At 38.6% G+C, this 9,038-nt stretch overlaps 1 non-coding gene across 1 annotated transcript; it reads right to left on the bottom strand.

Moving 5' to 3' along the window:
* Positions 1-6,669: 6,669 nt before the first annotated feature.
* Positions 6,670-6,799, bottom strand: LOC118661903. The gene has a single exon (XR_004969524.1). It is a non-coding gene; the product is annotated as a small nucleolar RNA SNORA42/SNORA80 family (small nucleolar RNA).
* Between the last annotated feature and the right edge of the window lie 2,239 nt (positions 6,800-9,038).

Genomic DNA, 9,038 nt, shown 5'->3' on the forward strand with positions numbered 1-9,038 from the left:
AGCCAAAGTGAGCTTTGCAAACATAATCTCAGAACTGGTCATTCAACCATAAACCTTCCATTGTTTCTCCTTGCACAGCAATGGAAATCCAAACACCTAACACACTTAAAGTAAATTAAGCACTAAAGAAATTTTCGCAAAATATGTCAACTTGGAAAGAAAATATATCTGACTTGTTTTTCAAACAGATTTCTACAGTGTTAAAGTGAGAATAAAAAGAATTCCTCTCCAGATTAAACCAGGCATCTTCAAGGTCACTCTGAAGTGATCTGCATATGCAGCCCAATGTTCTTTAGCTTATCTATACTACTAATCTCTGAAATCCATTTAGTGACAGCCCTCCTTTAAATGGAAAAAAAAGAAGAATCTTTAAAAGTATTCCTGACATTCCTGAAGTTGCATACCACAGTACACCAAATATACAGGTTTGTGAAACATCTTTTTATCTTCCATACTGACTTGTTTAATATATACATATATCAAGGTTTGGCCAGGTTTATGCTTGAGCAAATTTTGCTATAATATTTTTAGGAGACACAACACAGTAAAAATGATAAGTAAATGTATGTCATTTGGTTAATATTCTGTAAGATTTTAGTTTTGAGATTGTATATTTCTGTAACGGCTGCTATTTTCTTTTTTAATAAATTGGCTTCTTTCATTTATTGATTTAAAAAAAATTTTTTTAGAGAGACATTAATTCGTTGTTTCACTTATTTATGCATTCATTGGTCGATTTTTGTATGTGCCCTGGTTGGGGATTGAACCTGGAACTTTGGCATATTGGGATGACACTAATCAACTGAGCATCCAGTCAGGGCTGTTTGCTATCTTCTTACAACTTTCTTTCTGATTAGTTGTAAACCACACAAACAAAAAAAATCACAAATTCTAATTTTATAAAATATATAAGTATTCAGTATTTAAATTCATATTTATAGAAACTAACAAAATAGAAGTAAATTGTAGGACTATCGAAAATAATGTCAATGATAGGACTAAAACTTCTCTTTAGCTGTGAATGACCCATTTCATTTTGACTTTTAGTTCAAGATGACTTTATACTTGCTGACATTAAAAGTGAGTATTCTAACCCTAGCTGGTTTGGCTCAGTGGACAGAACATTGGCCTTTGGACTGAAGGGTCCTGGGTTTTATTCCAGTCAAGGGCACATACCTCGGTTTCAGGCGCCACATGAGGGAGGCAACCAATCGATGTGTTTCTCTCACATCAGTGTTTCTCTCTGTCTCTCCCTCTCCCTTCCACTCTCTCTAAAAATCAATGGGAAAAATATCTTTGGGTGAGAATTAAAAACAAACAAAAACTGTAAGCAAATAAATGTATTTTTTAAAAAGTGGGTATTCTAAAAAAAAAGTTTTTATTGAATGTTAACTATAATTGGAAAAACAGTTATGTTGCCATTTCACAGTTTAAATAAAGGGAAAGTTTACCTTCTTAATTATAATTTCCACTCCCCTCTTTGAAAAATAAAAAGCTTGCCCAGTTCATACCCATTTACTAACCCACCTTAGGACCAACTAACAGCTGCTCTGCTTACAACCATTCTGTGAGTGGGAAAACATTAGAGACTACAGGTCAAGTTAGTCTGGGGCAAAACAAGTGGGAATGTCAGCATCTGAACATTCCTATAAGGTCACTGAGGCAGCTCCTTATTGCACCCCTCTCCGCAGACACAGCTCTATCAGAGGCTTGTTGGATGGATTTCCTCCACAAAGCCACTCTCCCCTCCGCTAGACCTCTCTTGGTCCAGACCAGCTTAGGTGCCCTTTAGTGGACCCCATCGGCTGTCATGCATCTGTTCTCCCACCCTAGCATTTCTAGAAATGCATTGTCTTCTTTCTCTTACTTTTCAGTCTGTTTTCTGAAAAATCAGACAGAGGCCGAAAACCAGGACTACAGGCTTTCTTAGAGGAGAAGGACCTGCCGGGCTGTCTCTCAAGGGGAGGACAGCAGCACGTGCAGGGATGGGCACGCCTTTGGAGGGGTGGAATGGGAAGGGGTGGGGGCTTAGTGTACTCGGCGCACACTGATTGGTGGCTTACTGCATTGTCCATATAGGACAAGGGCTTAGGGTATTTGGCAGGTGTGGATTGGTGGTCCAATGTATAGTCCACATAAGGTACATGGTTAGTCACTCAGGTATTTCCGGGCTGCAGGTTACATCATACTCTGCCCACCAGTTGGGGGAAGGGAGGATCTATCATTCTCCCCACTAAACTGTGAGCTATTTTTTTTTTTTTTTTTTATCCTTAAGGCCTAGCAGGGAACTCGTTGCTTGTCCACAAATATTTATTTGAATGCCTGTTTTGTGCCAGGCACTGTGCTAGATGCTGGAATTACAATGATGACCAAAGCAGATGTTATGGAATTTATAGTCTGGTAAGGGAGATCAGTTGTTGAATAAATATACAAGTCATGAATTCATTCAAATAGTGTTTAGGGCCATGACATCCAAGCACCAGGTGCCAACAGAGCGCATACAGGCTTTGCAGGACTTGATCTAGTGAAGGCCTCCTGGAGGATGTGACGTTTAAGTGGATTCCTGAAGAATGAGAACAAGTTGCCAAGCAGAGTAAGTCTGTGTTGGGAAGGGGGTGGGTGCTGAGTTGGAACAACACACAGGGGGAGCCTGAGACTGGAAATGGCCAGTTTGGTGCAGTTGGTGAAAGAAGGGCCTCAGCCAGGTCAGGTGCCTCCTCCTATGAAGCAGCTTGAACACTGCCCTGAAAGTTGAATTTGTAAGGCCACTGGATGAAGAATGGAATGTAGAGGAACAGGAAAGGACAAAAGGAGATTAAAACAGGAGATAATGGGATCTTGTTGAGTGGAAGTTGACTGAGTGACTAAACTTTAGACTCAAAGTATAGAATATAAGACCTGGAAGTCCCCAGAAATTCCATCTAGGTTTTATATCTCAGTTAACAAGGAAATTGAGTCCCAGGTGGTGCTATAAATTATTCAATGCTAATAGCTTAATCATAGCAAGGCTAGGACTACAAACCAGTTGCGCCTTCTGTCTCTTCCCATCATTTCACATTGACCACTTTATGTGAGGCAGGTTTTTTAACTTTTAAAAAAGCATGCTTTACCCCTTGCCAATGTGGCTCAGTTGATTGAGAGTCTTCCTGTGTAGCAAAAAGTTGTCAGTTTGATTCACTGTCAGGTACATGCTCAGGTTTCGGGCTCTATCCCTAGTAGGGGCATGCAGGAGGCAGCCAATCTATGTTTCTCCTTCACGTAGATGTTTCTCTCTCTCCCTCTCCTTTTCTCTCTCTCTAAAATAACACACACACATGCAATGCTTTACAAAATAATAGACATATAGCGTTCATTGCATTATTCTCTACTTTGATTATGTTTGAAAATGTAGATAAAGTTTTATAAGAAGCAATGATTTAACACTGTTGGAGTGTAGGTACAAATGCAAGGCATTTGAAAATTTGACAAAAGAAACTGGTCCATAGCTTCCTGAGACTCCCAGACTTACACAGCACCCTTTGGTTCCCAGCCTGCTAGACCCAGCTGGGTGGCATTTGGAGGGATTGCCATAGTCACAGATAATTCCAGATTGCTGATCTCCACGGTACTTGCATGAGGCAAGACACATAACCTCTCTTTGGCTCTTCTGTAAAATCGGAGTCCATGCTGTAATGCCAAAAATAATAATGCAATTTAGTGATGAATTTGATGTCCTTTATTCAAGAGGGTAGACTCCATGGATTGGGGGAGTAAAGTGCCTAAACAAGCAGGGAAGCACTCTTCCCAAAGGATTTGGGCAAGAATGAGTCTTACAGAGTAGCAGTTCTCAACCTGTGGGTGGCGACCCCTTTTGGGGGTCGAATGATCCTTTCACAGGTGTCACCTAAGACCATCGGAAAACACATATATAATTACATATTGTTTTTGTGATTAATCACTATGCTTTAATTATGTTCAATTTGTAACAATGAAAATACATCCTGCATATCAGATATTTACATTATGGTTCATAACAGTAGCAAAATTACAGTTATGAAGTAGCAACAAAAATAATTTTATGGTTGGGGGTCACCACAACATGAGGAACTGTATTAAAGGGTCGTGGCATTAGGAAGGTTGAAAACCACTGTTATAGAGAATCAGAAGAGGCAAATGGGAAAGAGGATTGGCTAGGAGGTCAGGGTCTCTATAAGACCAGCAGGTCCTGTTTTCTAGGATAAGGTAAGCAGGCTAAAGCTGAGTTGGAGGTTTATGATTGGTGTATGTTAGGTTTCCTCAACAGTAAGCTATTTCCTGTAAGTGCAGGCTGACTTCAATTTAGACTTATGACATGGGCCAGGCCTCTGGGGCAGTCTCCATTCTATGGGTCTCAATATATAAATTACCTTTATCATTACTTATTATATGGGGGATGTTGTGAAACCAAAATGAACTCATGTATGCAGAAGTACCTGCCTGTCCCATGTTCCCTGATCAATGAACACTATTTTTAATTGATTTTTAGGAAGAAAAAGGAGAGATTAATTTGTTGTTCCACTTATTTATGCATTTATTGTTTGATTCTTGTATGTGCCCTGACCGGGAATCCAACCTGAAACCTTGGCGTATTGGGAGGACACTCTAACCAATTGAGCTACCTGGCCAGGGCCATCCTAGAATTATTTTCTTAGCGTATTTTCTCCCACATGCTCACAAAATTTTTTGTTGTTAGTTTATTTTGTTCATTAGATTCTACATATGAGTAAAATCACATGGTACTTGTCTTTCTCTGACTGGCTTATTTCACTTAGAATAATGTTCTCTAGGTCCATCCGTGATATTACAAAGAGTAAGATTTTCTTCTTTTTTTACAGCTGAGTAGTATTCCATTGTGTAAATGTACCACAGTTTTTATCTACTCATCTACTGATGGACACATGGGCTGTTTCCAAATCTTGGATATTTGAATTAGTGTTTCAGGTTTTTTCAGATATATCCCCAGAAGTGGAATCACTGGGTCATTTAATTTTTTAAGGTACCACCATGCTACTTTCCACAGTGGCTGCATCAATCTGCATTTCCACAAACAATGCACAAGGGTTCTTTTTTCACCACATCCTTGCCAACACTTGTTGTTTGTTGATATATTGATGATAGCAATTCTGACAGGTGTGAGGTGATACTCATTATGGTTTTAATTTGCATTTATCTAATGATTAGTGAAGTTGAGCATCTTTTCACATGCCTATTGGCTATCTGTATGTCCTCTTTGGAGAAGTGTCTATTCAGGTCCTTTGCCTGTTTTTTTAATTGGATTGTTTGTCTTTTTGGTGTTGAAGTTTTTTTTTTTAATATATTTTTATTTATTTCCGAGAGGAAGGGAGAGGGAGATAGAAACATCAATGATGAGAGAGAATCATCAGTTGGCTGCCTCCTACACTACTCCTACTGGGGATCGAGTCCACAACCTGGGCATGTGCCCTTGACTGGAATCGAACCCAGGACCCTTCAGTCCACAGACTGACACTCTATATATACACTAAGCCAAAATGGCTAGGGCTACTGTTGACTCTTACAAGTTCTTTGTAAGTTTTGGATATTAACCCCTTATCAAATGTATCATTAGCAAATATGTTCTCTCATTCAGTGGATTATCTATTCATTTGATTGATGGTTTCCTTTGCTGTGCACAAACTTTTTAGTTTAATATAGTCCCATGTGTTTTTTATTTCTTTTGTTTCCCTTGCTTGAGGCAAGATATAAATATATATATATATACATATATATATGTATATATATATACATATATACATACATACATATATATACATACATACATATATACATACATATATATACATATATACATACATATATACATACATACATATATATACATATACATACATATATATATGTATACATATATATATATGTATATGTATATATATATGTATACATATATATATTTATTGCTACAAGAAATGTTCAAGATTTTATTGCCTGTGTTTTCTTCTAGGATGTTTATGGTTTTGAGTCTAACTTTAAGACTTTAATCTATTTAGAGTTTATTCTTGTGTGTGGTGTAATAATATGGTCTAGTTTCTTTTTTTTTTTTTTTGCACCAATATTTGTCCAATTTTCTCAACACCATTTAGTGAATTGATTATCTTTACCCCCTTGTATGTTCTTGCCTTCTTTGTCAAATATTAATTGACCATAAGGCATGGGTTTGTTTCTGAGCCCTCTTTTCTGTTCCATAGATCTATATGTCTATTTTATGCCAGTACCATGCTGTTTTGATGACTATGGCCTTGTAGTATAGTTTAATATCAGGTAGCATGATTTCTCCAACTTTGCTCTTCTTTCTCAGATTGCTATAGCTATTTGAGATCTTTTGTGGTTCCATATATTTTTTGGAATATTTGTTCTAGTTTTGTGAAATACACCATTGGTATCTTGATAGAAATTTCATTGAATCTATAGATTGCTTTGGGTAGTTTTATGATATTAATTCTTCCTATCCATTAACATGATATACATTTCCACTTATTTGTAACTTCTCCAATTCCCCTCCCTCTCTCTCTCCCTCCCTCCCTCCCTTCTTTCTTTTTCTCTCTCTCTCTCTCTCTCTTTCTTTCTTTCTTTCTTTCTTCTTTCTTCCTTTCTTTCTTCTTTCTTCCTTTTTTATACTATACAACCCCCTTCAGTGCTCACAGCCCACAGGTAAGGAGGTTGGGCAATGGTTCAATGATGCAATATTCTGTGGCATGGGTTCACTATGAGAGGCCCACAAAGAAGGGCCCATTATAAAAAATTCAATTTCTTTCTTCAGTGTCTTAAAATTTTCTGAGTATAGGTCTTTTACATTCTTGGTTAAATATATTCCTAGGTGGTTTGTTTTTGTTTTAAATATATTTTTATTGCTTTCAGAGAGAAAGGGAAAAGGAGATAGAAACATCAATGATGAGAGAGAATCATTGATCAGCTGCCTCCTGCACGCCCCCTATTGAGGATGAAGCCTGCAACCTGGGCATGTGCCCTGATCAGGAATTGAACCATGACCTCCTGGTTCATAGGTTGATGCTCAACCACTGAGCCACATCGGCCAGGCCTCAGTGTTTGTTGTTGTTGTTGTTGTTGTTGTTGTTGTTGTTTTTGATGCAATTGTAAATGGGATTATTTTCTTAGTTTCCCTTTCTGATAGTCCATTATTGGGTGTATAAATATGCAACTGATTTCTCGGTATTTATTTTGTGTCCTGAATTTATTTATCAGTCCTAGTAGTTTTTTTATGGATCACATATTTTTACATCGTCACAGCTATGCTAATATTTTTGTCTTCTGTTTCTGTCATTTAACACTTTTTAGCCTAAACATATAAGATAAATATATTTCTAGTACTTTTAATAATTATCATATGTAATAACTAGAGTATCTTTTCATGTTGATGTAGCATGAATCATTAATCTGGTCCTTTAATGTGTATTTGTATTTTAAAGTTATTTGCCTCAAGAGCTAAAACTAACTTACTTTCTTGTCCCTGGGCTAAACAATTCTGGATCAGATAAAAGTAACAGCTATTTGCTCTATGAAATTCTTGCCCCTAGGAGATACCACTATGAATCAACTAAAATAATTTATTATCAAAATGAATAACTTGTTTATTTATACTTGTTTCAAAAATTTTCACCTTGCTGTGCTCATTAATCTAACACTATCCTATCTAATAATAGACAAACATGGTAATTAACCGTACCTTCGCTACCATCGTCATTGGCTGATCAGCGTAATATGCAAATTAACTGCCAACAAAGATGGCGGCTAATTTGCATACTGCAGGCAGGGCGGGACACCAGGAGCCGCCATCCAGGCCCCCGTGTGCAACCCCAGGAGCAGCCTGAAAGCCAGGCCGAAGGCAAGGCGGCCTCCCAGGGCCAAGGAGCCGCCTTGCCTGCCTCCCGTGATCGTGATCAGAAAGCCGGGCCACAGGCAAGGCAGCTCCCTGGGACTCAGGAGCTCATCGGAGAGGTCTGCAGGCGAAGCAGCGATCAAGCTATGAGGGAGAGGGTGGGGGAGGAAGGAGCTATAGGAGTAGCTCTGGCTGGATACTGAAGACTCTGGCCGGAGCAAGGAGCAAAGACTGAAGGCTCCAGCCGCAGTGAAGACTGTGTCCAGAGTGAAGGTGGAAGGCGGTGGCCAGAGTGAAGGTCTGTGTCCTGGGTGCCAGAGGAAAACTGGTGCTGGCAGCCAGGGGAAAGAAGGCCTATTGCACGAATCTTCGTGCAACGGGCTTCTAGTTATATTATAAACCCTGATCATTCCCAAACAGTCCCTGCCTTGCCAGACCTGATTAAGTTATCCAACTTGGGCCTAAAACCCTATAAATATCCTCCTCTGAGCACTAAGATTCTGTCAAGTGCTGTTTCTGCAGTATTCTAATAGGCAGCTTTGCTTGATCAATAAGTTTTCCTGGGGGTCTTTGGAGATTAATGATTGGCAACAATAATCTACATCCTAGGATTATCACAAGCAGTGAATGAAATCAAGTACAGTAATTAGTTTAATCACAGAACAGGAATGTATGACCTATCATGGTTTCCTGTTTTTCTTTTGCTGCACGGAAGCACAGAAATACATTTAGTACTTACTCATAAGAACTTGGAGCTTTTGGTCTCTCAGATTGTTACTTTCTATTTTTTACAATTTTGTATTCTGTATTTACTTTCTTTCTTTCTTTCTTTCTTTCTTTCTTTCTTTCTTTCTTTCAATCCTCCCTGAGGATATTTTCCCATTGATTTTTAGAAAGAGTGGGAGGGAAAGGAAGAGACAGAAAAAGGGAGTCATCAATGTGAGAGAGACACATTGGATTGGTTGCCTCCCACCCATGCCCCAACCAGGATTGAACCTGCAACTGTGGTATGTGCCCTTAACTGGATTTGAACCCGGGACCCTCCCATCTGTGGGCTGATGCTCTATCCACTAAGCCAGACTGACTAGGGCTTTCATATTTTATTTTTTATTATTCTTTTAATCATCACCCAAGGATATGTTTTTAT

This window comes from Myotis myotis, unplaced genomic scaffold (assembly GCF_014108235.1).
Source record: "Myotis myotis isolate mMyoMyo1 unplaced genomic scaffold, mMyoMyo1.p scaffold_m19_p_1, whole genome shotgun sequence".
In the NCBI taxonomy this organism is placed as follows: Eukaryota; Metazoa; Chordata; class Mammalia; order Chiroptera; family Vespertilionidae; genus Myotis; species Myotis myotis.